Source organism: Quercus suber, unplaced genomic scaffold, assembly GCF_002906115.3.
Source record: "Quercus suber isolate HL8 unplaced genomic scaffold, Cork oak 2.0 scaffold_35, whole genome shotgun sequence".
In the NCBI taxonomy this organism is placed as follows: Eukaryota; Viridiplantae; Streptophyta; class Magnoliopsida; order Fagales; family Fagaceae; genus Quercus; species Quercus suber.
Genome location: NW_027069500.1, coordinates 1,700,998 through 1,715,879, shown reverse-complemented (window position 1 = coordinate 1,715,879; position 14,882 = coordinate 1,700,998). Strand labels below are relative to the sequence as shown.

General features: G+C 31.6%; 1 non-coding gene across 1 annotated transcript; it reads left to right on the top strand.

Annotated features, from left to right (window-relative positions):
- The first annotated feature begins 10,236 nt into the window (after nucleotides 1-10,236).
- Nucleotides 10,237-13,936, top strand: LOC112028281 (uncharacterized). Its single transcript, XR_010627933.1, has 5 exons — nucleotides 10,237-10,445; nucleotides 10,655-12,483; nucleotides 12,891-13,092; nucleotides 13,204-13,396; nucleotides 13,474-13,936. It is a non-coding gene; the product is annotated as an uncharacterized LOC112028281 (transcript).
- Nucleotides 13,937-14,882: the final 946 nt, after the last annotated feature.

Sequence of the window (14,882 nt, the reverse complement as noted above, 5' to 3'; positions counted from 1 at the left end):
AAGGTATTTTATGCTTAAAGTCATTTGTTTCATATATATATTGATAAACAATATGATTCTTCCATATGTTCTACAATATTAAAAAGGTCCATTCTCATCTTGATATGTAGAATACATTAACCTACGATGAACTCAATTAACAAGTTCAAAAACTCCTTGAAATTGCATTTAGTTCTTCCCATAAATAACATATATGAATTTATATATTTGATAAACTTAAATATGCACTCAACGAAATTTGCTTAAATATCATTTTGATTCCTTTGGTACAGCCTGCAATTAACTCCAGTAAAACAAGGGTTGGAAAGACCCGTCTCAAGGTAAGAGGCTTGTTTACTGATGAATATTTGTATTGGGTTTGTATTGCAAAACTGATGGTTTTTCTCTTTGTTTTAATGTGTTTTCATTACATGTAATCATAACCAGATATTTTTCTTTTCTTACATTGGTTTTTCCTACTGCAATAAGATCCATGTGGTAAGTGGGCAACATTATTCTTAATTATGATGATTAGTGGACAAAGTTATTTGGTTTTCATAGAAAGTAACATCTCCAAAAAAAAAAAATTCTGAAACATTTCCTTTCAAAATTAAATGGATTTTAGGTTTATATGTGGTCTTTTAATGTTATGAATGATCCTAGGTGTATGGATTGGCGTAGAACTTCAAGCCGAACTGTGATTATCGATGGCCTATTAAGGTTATAAGGAAAAAAAAAAAAAAAAAAAAAACACCATGTTTGTGCTTTGTTTTTGTTTGTTTGTTATATATATATATATATATATGCTATAGTTAAGTTCTTATAGCAAGTAATGTGCTATAATATATATACAACATTCTCCAAAATTATATTGCATAAAACATTACAATATTATCCGTGTATCGTACAAACAACTTACTAGTTGTAATAATTATGGAATTATTTCAAAAAATAATAATAAGGTACAAAAGTCCCCTACAGAGTTTCATCATGTGATTGTACCATCCAATTTGTCTACATCATGCATGTGGCCAACCAAATCCTTGTAAATTTGGGAATCACTTCTTTAATCTTATCCAAGTTTGATTGATAAAATTATTTAGAAAGTACTACTATGTTTGTTTTGGCTGAAAGCACTTTCTTTCTTGCTTTTTTGGTCTTTGGTACAACGAAAAACGCAAATAAATTCCATACCATAAAAGATGTCCTAATGGTGACCTCTCTCTCTCCACGGACTGATTGTTGATTGCCATTGACGATCATTGGTGTCCCATTTGAGGTTCTTGAATGGCCAAACAGTAGAAAATGTTTTTAATTTAGGTTTTGTTTTCATGGATGAAAGTAATTTGTTTGTATAATTATTTGGAATGAGACAAGAAATATTAATTATTTTTCATACCAGCCAAATAACAAAACATATTTTTTGGTTCATTTCAGGGACATAACAAATACAAGAAAACGAGTTAGTTTTCTATAATATATATGAATGTTAAGCTGTTGTAATAAACAAAACATGGAGATTATAATATGAATGTCTAGCTGTTGAGGCATTTCGCACCATCATTTCTTTTTTTTTTTTTGAGAAACCGCACCATCATTTCTTGGTGATGATGTATTCACACAACAATAATTAGATGCTGTTTTTCCGTTTTCTTTATTGTTCTTTATTATTATTTTTTTTCCCTTTGTGGAATAGATAAGAGGACCATTATCGTCATTATCCAATGAAAAGGAGAAGTAATTCAAAGCAACCAATAATGGCTTCCACTTTGTCATCCCCTTTTTAGGAAAGATTCTCTCCTTTGTGTCAAATTATCCTATTATAAAAAAGAAATTATCGGGATATGGATGTATGTGCTTGATAAAGCTCGTTTGAAAAAATTACATATAAGAGAATTTTCTATTAGAATTGTCAAAGATACAAGTTGTATGAAGTAATTCTTGATGTGGTAATGTACATTCAGGTGAGTGATATTTTGCAGAAGAGAAAAAGAACAGCTTGAACCATGCTCAAAGATAGACACTCTGAATCCAAAATGCAACTCAGTCAGAAAATGAGAAACAAAAAGAAAAGAAACTAGAATGCAAACCAATAATAGATATGGGACAAACGCAGCTTTCCAATGGAAGAACAATCTTTATGTAGTATCAAATTCTAGTTATTTATAGAAAATATCAAGGGGAGAAGAGAAAACAGAAGAAATTTTCAACCTGATTCTCCTTTGTATGTGTGTGAGAGAGAACCACATCAAAGCAGAAAGGAACATTTGGATGAGTTAACAGAAAGAGGCGCAATATAACAAAATTACAGCAAGAGCTCAACATCTATATTCATTTGTTGAATCAAAGGCACTTTAAGAGGTTATGGGGAATACAGTGTTGTAGAAAAATAATAATTGAAAAATATAGATTTAATGTTTTATTTGTTTCAATTTAAATAAATCAAATAAAGAAGATGTGGGTGTCAAAAACTAACTGACCTAGGGATACCGCATGAATCCACGGGTAGTGTTTAATTGATTGACAAAATTTATTTGTAAAAGGTAAATAGGGAACTGCGTGAATCCACAGGTAGTGTTTAATTGACTGATAAAATTTATTTGTAAAAGAGAACTAGGCAATAAACACTCCACAATAGGAAACTCAAACTTTCATAAACATCATATATTTCAGATGAAGTTAATGTATTACAATAGGAAAATTTCTCTTTCCCGTGGTGTTACACTCTCTCTTAGATAGATAGATTTTCTCTTTGCCTTTCCTTCAGTCACTATTTTCCAACCCCTTTCTATTTGCCTGTCCTCCCCTTATATAGTTACATTTCTTGCCCTTATCCCTACAGTTGTCCTGTCTCTAGCCGAATTTTCAAGGATATTTTTTTCTCCTTTATCGGTTTCTTCTCTCTCCTTATCTTGTAACATGACTTTTGGGAGTGTTTGTATTGTTCAGGTTGTCTTATATGCATTCAATGTGGCAGAGGTTAGGTGGTAATCCCCTCATTAATGTGGAGGTAAAGATCTCAACCCTTCTTACTTGTTCTGGAAGATTTCCCGAGGTTCTAGATACTAACTATAGGTTATACGTGGATCATTCGTACGCCCTTCCCCGGAGAGAACTTAATTCACTCCTTGTGGCTTGCTATCCATCTCATGGGATCGCTCTATGTGGATTCCCCTTCCCATGCTCGGGACAACCTCACTCCACATCATTAGATCTTGTAAGCTATTGGGCCTTCCTGTGAATATGTGGGTTTGGCCCATTTCACTCCACAGGGCCCAGCAGATATTTGGGCTTCAAGCAATATGAGGACTTTTCCACTCCCCACAGAAGATACAGATTCACATTGGTCAAATAATAATTGACTCCAACCTCTTCAGTTTTGACAGTATCTTTAGCCTTGAGGTTTCAAAAAGAGTGGGAAATTCTAGTTGTGACTTAAATAGTACACCGACAAGAACCCCTATAAAATTTAAAAGAAAAGAAATTCATCCTTATCCTTATAATATAGGAAGAATATTATATAAATCTTTAACAATATGATTGACTACATGATTTCAGGGTAAAGTTGCAGTAGCAAGGCTTGATGGTGTCATGGTAAAAGGCACCAAAATCATGAGCTGAGTTATGACTCCTTAGTTAGCATAACTTTAAGCGATTTCCTATAATATTTAAAACTTTAAACTATTTCCAAGTTTTCAAAATACGTAACAAGTAGTCGTTTCACAAGTATCTGCAGCTCCATAGTCTTCTGTCTGTAACAAAAGAGAGATATTTCAGTTTTAAGCAATATCCATTTTAATCTTATGCATCTATTGACAAGGAAAATCACAATCACACATGCAACATCATAGTATGAATGTTACTATTGTCACTACCATCTAAGTCAAACTAGCCCAATTCTCACACGATGTGCGATGCATTTTGTTATTAGTTTCCTCTAATATTTTAATAATTTTCTTTAAAAAAAATTATAATCTTCCATTTTTTATTTCATTGACAAAATAGAAAAACAATTAGAATGGTGTAGTGATATGATCATAATATATGTATTTATAAATTTGAAAATTGCATGATATAAATAGGCAAATATCGTGTCTACTCAAGAATGCAAATATCATTTTCAAAAAAGAAAAAAAAATGAAAGAAGAAAAAAAAATGCAAATGTTGATTTGATAAAATCAAAATGCAAATATCCTTCGATTACTTTCTTTATGTTTCAAACTCTAATTAAATTTGAGTAAGGATACCATATTTCAAAATAATTGTTTCTCATATAAATCTTAGAAAAATGACATTAAAATTTCATTATATTTAAATAATTAATGCACCATTTAACATAATTAATATAACAAAATAAATGTATTTATCCCATTAGTAATCTCAATTAAAATAGTTTCTTATATAAAATTTATAAAAATAATCATATAAATTCCTCTAATATATATAAATAATTAATGCATTACTATAAATAATTAATAATATATGCATTTACTCAATTGGTTAATCCAATGAACTAATACTTTGGTATAAATGCAAACTTTGTTAAGGTGGAAGCCTAAATAAAGAAAATCTTAAGGAATGCGCTATATGGCAGAAGCTCATACTCCCCCGCATATATATATAAACTACTTCATGTTTTGCACATCATTTCTACAAATTGCAATTAGATGGTAGTTATATATACAATCACTAAAATTAAAAAAAGAAAGTTTAAGCTATTAAGAAATGGTGAATTTAATTATTTCATAACTTTTCCTCGCATGTGGATCTGAAATTTTCTTTAATAAGTGGGTCTAACACGTGAGATTTAATATTTTTTAGTGGGAGGTAGAATAAAGTTAGGGAACAAACTCAACATCTTCTGTTTTGATACTATATTAAATTCCCGATTCAACCAAAATTTTAAGATATTAACAAATAGTAAATTTAATCATTGGGCAAATTACAATTTATCCACCCGTGGTTTGACTGAAATTTAAGTTGCCTACCTGTGGTTTAAAATTTGACACATTACCCACTGGATGTTTGACCGAAATTTAAGTTGTTTACTTGTGGTTTGAAATCCAATGACGCAAGTATTCCGTTTGATTCTTTTTGATCTTGTATTTTTATTTTTTTTTTGTGTTTTTGGAGGAGAGAAACATAAAAGTAAAGCAAAATTACATATTTAGCCATGTTTTTAATAGGTGTGGGTTAAGGAAATCTAATTGAACTAATCTCAAGTGGGTAAAGTGTTAAATTTCAAACTACAGGTAGGCAACTTAAATTTCGGCCAAACCACATGCGGGTAAGTTGTAATTTCCTCGTAATCATTTAACCATAACTTTAGTGGGATCTAGTTAGTTCAACTAGTAAAGTTTTTTATGGTTGAATAAGAGATCTGAGGTTCAATTCCCGCCTACATAAAAAACTGATAAGTGTCTTAGTCTGATGATAAAGAACTATCATTAGGAGCGGACCTATAAGTTGAAACTATCTCAAAAAAAAAAAAAAAAAAAAAATCTAATTCTGTCCAATCAACTATAAAGAATCGTCAGAACATGTAAGGTTAAAGAGTAATGGAAGTTGAGAATTACAGAGTTTTAAATTTAATAAATTTTTATTGTGAAGCTAAATTTCAATAATGGCTATATTTGAAAAGGACAAAAGTTATATACAGTACTTTAGGTGCTGTTTTTTAGGTTCCCCTCTTAAAATTCTGTCATGTGGCTACTTAACTTAAAAAATACACTTCCATTAATAAGAAAAAAGTCACATAACTGAATTTTAAGAGAGGAACTTAAGGAAGTATCTAAGTACTGTACCTAAGTATTCTTCATTTAAAAAAGTGGAAAAAGCTAACTTAACTATCACTTATCAATAAAAGTTCATAAGAATTCCAGTTTTAAGTATCCGATCGTGCATCTCCAGGACTTAAGCCTCTAATCTACCTCTTAAGATGAGTAAAAGATGAAATGGACAGTGGAAGAAAGGGCAAAAGGATATGACCACCATGAGAGTTATGGTTGAAGCTCCAGAGAGCCAAGCTCAATCTATTAAGCTGATTTCTCAACTCTTAAGTAATTAACATATATTATGATTTTGAATATAACATAATGACAAGAAAATATATAAAATATGATCAAATCTAACTAGTTTGCTGAGGATCTAAACTCAAAATTTTGTGATTAAGGCTTGGTTGTTGCATTTATTTATTATTCCAACAGTATCAAATAATATCAATAATCCAGAACTCACTCAAATTGAAAACTCATAAAAATAAGAATTGTTATAGCCCTAAAAAAAAAAAAAAACTAATGTAAAATTAAAAAAAAAAAAAAAACAAAGGTCAACCCAACAAAATCTAGCACCTATATAATACCTAGACAAAACAACCAATATATAATAATAATAATAATAATAATAATAATAATAATAATAATAATAGGTAAAGTAGAGAGAAAATTCAATTAAATTTCAAATTGGAATTCAATTAGAGTCTAATTTTGCGCCATGTGTCTCATCTAATTTAAATTTTAGAATTTTGTGCCAAGTGAGTTAATTTAGTATAAAAATTAAATTTCAACTAAAGTTTAATTTTGCGCCATATGTCCCATTTAATCTAAATTTTTAAATTTTTGTGCCAAATTAGTTAATTTAGTGTAGAAAATGAGAAGTCCATTATAATAAACTATAAAAAACATAATCATATAACTAAAAAAAATTCAAATTTATAAGTCATCTATATATATATATATATATTAATAGGTAAAGCTTAGAGAAATTTGAATTAGAATTTGAAATTATAATCTAATTTTGCACCATGAGTCTAAATTTATGTGAGAATTATAACATAATTATCCACTTAAGCTTGTACCATGCGTCTACTTAAGTTTTTTAATTTTTATGTCAAGTGAATTAATAAATGCAAAATACTAAGAATCTAATATTAATGAACTATAAATTTTTTTTTAAAAAAATTACATATACTCAATAAAAATCATAGGTTTCTCAAAAAATAAATAAAATAAAAATCACCACATAACAAAAATCATCACATGTTCTATCTTGTTAAAAATTAGAAAAAAAAAAAATGATCATAAGTAGTGTAGGGTCACGATTTGTAGCCCAAGCCCAAAAGATGTGGGATGTGAGCCCAATGAACCAAATACAATGAATTTGTAGAGAGTGAATGTAAGAGTTAGGCTATTTACGAATTGAACAAAGGCTAATAAGGATTTAAAAGATGAATAAGCACAAAAACACACTTAAAACTTGATTAAATTAGTGTCCGAGGAGATGAATTATAAACTGAATTACTGTTTCTGAAAGCTAATACAGTCCTTAATGTTACAGTAAATCTTCTTCTCTCCTGTTTTACTATATCTTCCGATCCCCCTCTTATGAGGGGTCTTTTACATTATATAGTTCCTTTTCAGACCATCTTGATCATACATTTATTAATCTTCTAAGCCTTCACTCTAGCACATGTCCCATCATACATCTTCTTTGACTCTCTATGAAGGGTGGTAGTTGAGACTGCACTGTTCAGGAGTCTTCTCTATATAAATGTGACTAGAAAAGTTGCTGCAGTGCATTTAATGCGGTGGTAGCAGCTTTTCTTTTAGATATTTCTGTATTCTTATTACCTTTATACGTGCCTGAAGTTCATCCTTATCATTAGAACTTCCTGGAAGGTCACCTAAACTGTCAAAATACCTATTTGACTGGTATTCATCGTATCCAAGAAGGAGCTACTCTTCGGATTATATGCTTCCATTCTTTTCTTCCGTGATTCTCAACTTTGGGGCCTCCTCTAATCATTTGCTCCTCCTCGAACATGTCTACATCCTCAAATAGGGCCCAAACCCCAATATACAAATTTGGATTCTCATCCTTACAAGTAGTATTAAATTTAGGTAAGAATTTTAATATGTGAATAATTATGTTTACTTTAAAAAAATATTTTGATTAATTATCTATATTTTATGATAAAAATTTTGTTTAATTTTAGATGTATCTATATATATGCATGAATGCATGTGTTACATGCTTTAAAAAAAAATAATTTGACTAATTATTTATATTTTTATAATAAAAATTTTGTTTAATTTTAAATGCATCCATGTGTTTGCATGGAGTTACAAGCTAGTATATATTAATAGGTAAAACTGAGAGAAAATCCAATTATGTTCTAAATTGGATTTTAATTATTGTCTAATTTTGCGCCACATGTCCTATTTAAGTAGTTTTTATTTTTTATTTTTTGTTCTAGGTGAGTTAAGGAAGTGCAAAATACGAAGAGTCTAATAGAAATAAATTATCGAAAACTCAATAAAAAGAAGAAGAGTAAACTCACATGTGTATATCCAAAAGAAATTAAAAAAAAATAAAAATAAAAGAGAGAGAGAATATAATTTGAATCCATATATGTGTGTAACTGTAATTTTTTTTAATTGTATCGTGCATATGCACGGTTTATACACTAGTGTATATATATAGGTAAAGAGAGAAAGTTCAATTAAAATTTGAAATTAGAATTCAATTTTGCGTTATGTGTCTAAATTTATGTAGGAATTACACTATAGTTATTCACTTAATTTTTTTGAATCTTTGTGCCAAATGAGTTAATGAGTGCAAAATATTAAGAATATAATATTAACGAACTATAAAATTAAAAAAAAAATCACATATATTCAATAAATATCACTACATATTCTATCTTATTAAAAATTATTAAAAAAAAATGATTATAAGTAGTATTTAATTTAGGTAAAAATTTTAATATGTGACTAATTATGTTTACTTAAAAGAAAATATTTGACTAATTATTTATATTTTTATAATAAAAATTTTGTTTAATTTTAAATACATTGTAGTGGAGCATTAAATTACATCTTAGGAAAAAAAAGGGAGATATAATTTTAACCTGTTTGTATAATTGAATTTGAATTTGAATTTCAACTTCAATTTCAATCTCTCTCTCTCTCTCTCTCTCTCTCTCTCTCTCTCTCTCTCTCTCTCTCTCTCTCTCTCTCTCTCTCTCTCTCTCTCTCTCTCTCTAACATTGGCAAATCTACCCCTTCTATTTGATTGCATTAAGCTGATAGTCTGTATTTTAGAAACCTAATTATAACTGCAGGTTAGTTGAGTTTAAACTTCTATATATATGGGTTTAACTATTCACTTGAAATCTTATCTTCAATATGCGATTTCATTCTACCTACATAGGCAAACATTATTATGTGTAATTACCAACTCAACATGAAGTCACATCTTCACTTGAACTTGCGTTTTCATTTAGAAGATATCTCATGTATCAGATATATGCATCATTTCTCTTATAATGTGCTGATCTCATAATTATGGAATCCACACTATGGAGGGATACTGTATCCTACGTATAAGATACATTCTTCTCTAGTTGAAAGCATGGAGGGATTAGAGGGCCCGCCGGGGTGGGGGGGGGGGGGGGAGCTCCTGTATATTGTAGAGGTTTGGTAAGAAGATTCATCATCTTTAATTACCAATATATATACTTGATGATATAACTAATTTTCATTAATGAAAATATCTCTATTTTATTTATTTTAAAAAATAAAAGAAAATTCGAAATGCTCCTTTAATTGATTAACCATAAAAAAATGTGGTGATNAAAAATTTTGTTTAATTTTAAATACATCTATGTGTTTGCATAAGTTACATATATATATATATATATATATATATATATATATATATATATATATATATTTATAGAATATACATAGGTTTACATGCTAGTTATGTATAAAAACTTATTACTTTCCCAACCAATATAGTAGGGAAAAAAAATTATTTCATACTTGTCAATGTAAATTAGTATACACGTACTATTCAATATTTTAAGCATGTGATGTACACAAAATTTTTAATTAATATTTTCATATAAAACGTGAAATAGATGATACAAACAGACGATATGTAAAAGAATAACTGTCTTTTTAACACTCAATTTTAAATCAGATCCAAGGAATTGAACCCTATTACAAGAATCAACATTTGATTTTTTTTTTTTTTTTTTTTTTTTTCCATTTTTCCTAGAACCAAACAGAGCCCATAAAAAAACTAGCTTGCACCGAGAGGGTTTTTTGTTTTGTTTTGGAGTCTGCAAACAATCACCGGTTGAGCCGAATCGCCGGTGACCGGCTGGTCTGGGTTGGTCGCTGGACCTGTGTGGCTCTCCAGCTAAGTAACCGAAATTCTCGGTTTTTTTTTTTTTTAAATTTTTTGTACCGGTCCATCTAAACCTTTGACCGCGTTTTTAACCTGATCACTCGGGTAGACCGATTTAATTAATTGAAGTAGACTCAACCGGATAACCTCTACCCTAACCGGTCCATCCGGTTATTCACCCACTTTTCATAAAACCCTCCCCCAACCAGTCTAACTCGGTTCTCTCTCTCTTTCTCTTTCTCTTTCTCTGGATTTCAAAGAACCCATTTCAAGTAAGCCCCTCTCTCTCACTTTCTCTCTCTAGTTTTTGTTTTTATTTTTATTTTCAAGTACAATATATTTTGATTTTTTTATTTATTTTTAATTTGTTGGGTACTAGGAATCTTGTTAGTTTGTTATGACTTATGAATTAATGAGTGTTAATTTTGGTTTAGTTTTTGTTGTTGTTGATGATGTTAGTAACTTTTAGCATTTTCCACAGTTGTTGTTAAAAATAAGGTAGTTTGGTTGGTTAAAATGGCAACGGGTTTGGAACATGTACCTGTAACACCACAAAAACAAGACCCAGCGTGGAAGCATTGTAGATTGTTTAAGAATGGTGACAGGTCACAGCTCAAATGTATATATTGTAACAAGTTGTTCAGGGGTGGTGGGATTCATAGGATTAAGGAACATCTTGCTGGTCAAAAGGGTAATGCCTCTGCTTGTCTTAGAGTTCCACCGGATGTTCGGGTCTCAATGCAACAAAGTTTAGATGGGGCTGTAGTGAAGAAGAGGAGGAAGCAGAGAATTGAGGATGAGATTTTGAATGTTAACCCGGTTAGTCATGAGTTGGATGTTATTGTTAATCAGAGTGAGGTCTGTACTGGGCTCCAGCTGACTGGAGTTTCAGATCCAATTGAGCCCGATTCGAATTTGTTAGTGAGTTTGGAAGGGACTGGTGGGGGGAGAGAAGGAAGAAGGAGAGAGTGAGGAGTTCTTTCACAAATGCTGCAAATGTTGATGCTACTGGAGGTGGTACTAGTAGTGTTGCATTTGGTTCAAAAAGGGTGAACAATCATGTTAATATGGCAATAGGGCGGTTTTTGTATGATATTGGGGCGCCACTGGATGCTGTGAACTCAGCTTACTTCAAGCCAATGATTGATGCAATTGCTGCAGCAAGGGACGGGGTTGTGCCACCCTCGTATCATGATATTCGGGGTTGGATTTTGAAGAATTCAGTTGAAGAAGTGAAGAATGACGTTGATAAGATCAAGGCAACATGGGGGACGACTGGTTGTTCTATTTTGGTAGAACAGTGGTGCACAGAAACAAATAGGACTTTTTTATGTTTTTTGGCATATTGTCCTGAAGGAACAGTGTTTCTGAAATCCATGGATGCATCTGACATTATAAATTCATCGGATGCTTTGTATGAGTTGTTTAGGCAAGTGGTGGAAGAAGTTGGAGTAGAAAATGTGCTGCAAGTAATTTCTAATGGGGAAGAGAAATATATTATTGCCGGCAAGCGGTTGACCGATACTTTCCCTACTCTGTATTGGAGTCCTTGTGCAACTCGTTGCATAGATTTGATACTTGAGGATTTTGTGAATGTTGAGTGGATAAATGTGGTAATTGAACAGGCTAGATCTGTTACCAAATTTGTCTACAATCATAGTGTGGTTTTGAATATGTTGAGAGGGCATACTTTTGGCAATGATATTGTAGAACCGGGAGTCACTCGCTCGGCTACAAACTTTACAACATTGAAACGAATGGTCAATCTCAAACACAATTTGCAGGCCATGGTTACTTCACAGGAGTGGATGGACTGCCCATATTCAAAGAAAACTGAGGGGCTGAGAATGTTAGATATTGTAACTAGTCAGTCATTTTGGTCTTCATGCATTCTGATAATCCAATTAACAAATCCTCTCCTGCAGCTCTTGAGAATAGCTGGTAGCGAGAAGAGGCCTGCCATGGGATATATTTATGCAGGAATATATCATGCAAAAGAAACAATCAAGAAAGAACTTCTTAAAAGGGTGGATTATGTGGTCTACTGGAATATTATAGATTACAGGTGGGAACAACAGTGGCATCTTCCTCTTCATGCTGCAGGCTTCTTCCTTAACCCAAAGTTCTTTTATAGTATTGAAGGGGACATGCACCATGAGATCCTGTCAGGTATGTTTGATTGCATAGAGAGATTGGTTCCTGATACGAAAGTTCAAGATAAAATCATCAAAGAGGTAAACTCATACAAGAATGCAATGGGAGATTTTGGGAGGAAGATGGCAATTAGAGCTAGAGACACCTTGCTTCCTGGTGAGGGTCCATTTTACTAGATTCGATTTTTTTTACCCTTCAGATGCAATGTTATGGTTTTGTCTCTCTAAATTACTTGCATTCTTTAAAAATACTAATTGTGTAAAGGATCTTACCGCCATGCTTTGTTAGAATGAAAACCTTGGTTATATATATAGCATGCATGACCATAACCTTTGTAGGGAAGCCTCCCTGTAGATCATTATATCACTTTAAGCATATTGCACTAAAAATTTAGAAAAGCCCTAAAGTACAGGTGGAAATTTTTACCAATCATGCATGGGTCAAATAATTCCCCTGCACATCTTGCATGTATTTCAGAAGCAGAATCTCACTTGTCATCATTATTTTCTCTCTAGTTGTTGTTTTCCCAATGAAGTTCAAATTTTTTATTTTTATCTGTTTAGCTGATTGGTGGTCAACGTATGGAGGAAGCTGTCCAAATCTGGCACGTTTGGCCATCCGTATTCTCAGTCAAACTTGCAGTTCAAATGGAAGTAGACGAAGTCATATTTCTTACGAACAGACACATGAAACAAGGAACTACCTAGAGCGTCAACGCCTTACTGACCTTGTCTTTGTTCAGTACAATATGCGACTGGGACAAATGTAAGTACCAATGGACCTTCTATATGTATATATATATATATATGTAAATGTTGGTTTATAAATTGGGGAGCGTTGAAATCTTAATTAATTTTCCAACTTATTTTCTTACAGGATTAAGAGCGAAGAACAGGATTCTATTGACCCTATTTCATTTGTGGGCACTAATGTTGTTGAAGACTGGATCATGGGAAGGACATCTGTGTGGATGATTATGGGAGTATAAATTGGATGTCAGTTGATCCACCTTCCACTAACTCAATGCTTTTAGGATCTTCAAATGATGAAGCTGAAGACTTGGGTTCAGGTAATTTTAGTTCCTTGGATGTGAAAATATTATTAGAGAGTTATGAAATTAACATGTATATTTTGATCAATTTGTAGGGTTTGATGACTATGAGATTCTAAATAGAGAGAAAGAGGGTGAGGAAAAATGTTGAAGACAATGTAGTGTGCCATTAGAGCAGGATTCAACTGATTCCCATTTATACCTGGAGAGTCCAGACTTATTACCTCGTGCAGGATGATTAAGCTTAGAAGATTATGTAAGTAAATGTTATGCCTCCAATCACAGATAGGTAATTATCATGTTAGAGATAGGAAAATAGCTAATAATTTGAGCAAACAGTTGTATAATTTAAAGCTGCTTTTGTAAATCTCATCTCTTCAATAGTTCATTCATTCAAGACATTCAGATGAACAGTGCAAGCTGTATATGCACTGAAGATATAGATTCTCTTTGAAGGAACATAATTTTTGTAATCTTTCTTTTGCTTGAATCATATTTTTTGTGAAAACTGAGTAATTCATATTTATATTTTAATGCAAAATTTTCAATTTACAACTACTAATCATGGTAGAATTCTTTACTAAGCCTTCTATTCCTACTACATGAAGTCAAGTTTGAAGAAATCCTATCTGTCATCTCTGTCCTGTGCTGTAACGATTATAGGTCCTCAATATTTCTTATAACCTCAAGCCATGTTTTTCAGTTTGCCCTTTTTCCGCTATAGTTCCTTACTTGACTTAAATCACTTCACCTGATTATTATTATCTTTTCTCTTCATTTCACAAGCAAACTGTGTCTAGATGATTCATTCTCATGATTTATGAGACCTTTTGTCACCTATTAAATGTAGCAAATAAAAAAGGGGAATAAAGAATGTTTGAGGAAACATGTTTTATACATGTTATGTTGACAAGTGCCTTGGTGCAAATGCCATGGTAAGTGCTTTTCACCAAAAGCAACAAGTTGCAGGTTAAAGCCCAAGAATCAGCTTCCCCAATCTCCTCTTCCCTGACCCTGCAAAAGTGGGAGTTTTGTGCACTAGGAATGACTTTTTTTTATGTTGACTGTTATATAGTTTAAATTCTTGTTATATGTATTTTATGCATGGTTAAGATTTTGTTTTGCTAATGTTCACTATTACGACTGTATGTGTTATGGTCCATTGTGCTGCAATATGTGAGAGAAGCGTCCACCTCTGAACTGATGCTTGCCTTGCAAACTATGTTTATATTTGTTGGGTTTACAACAAATTGATGTCTAGATTTGGTTGAGGTCCTCTATTGGCTCAATAAAAAATCTTTGACAAAAATATCTTCTTCTTTTTTATAGAAAGGGGGAAAGAAAGAGAAAAATGGCTAAAATCTACTTTAGAATCCCTATGGAATTCGTTATGTTCAATGATTTATTGTGCTGAAAAAATGACATTGCTAGAAGTATATATGTTTTAAATGTAATATTTTATAAATTATATATAAACTGACATAAAACAAATTTAAACTTATGT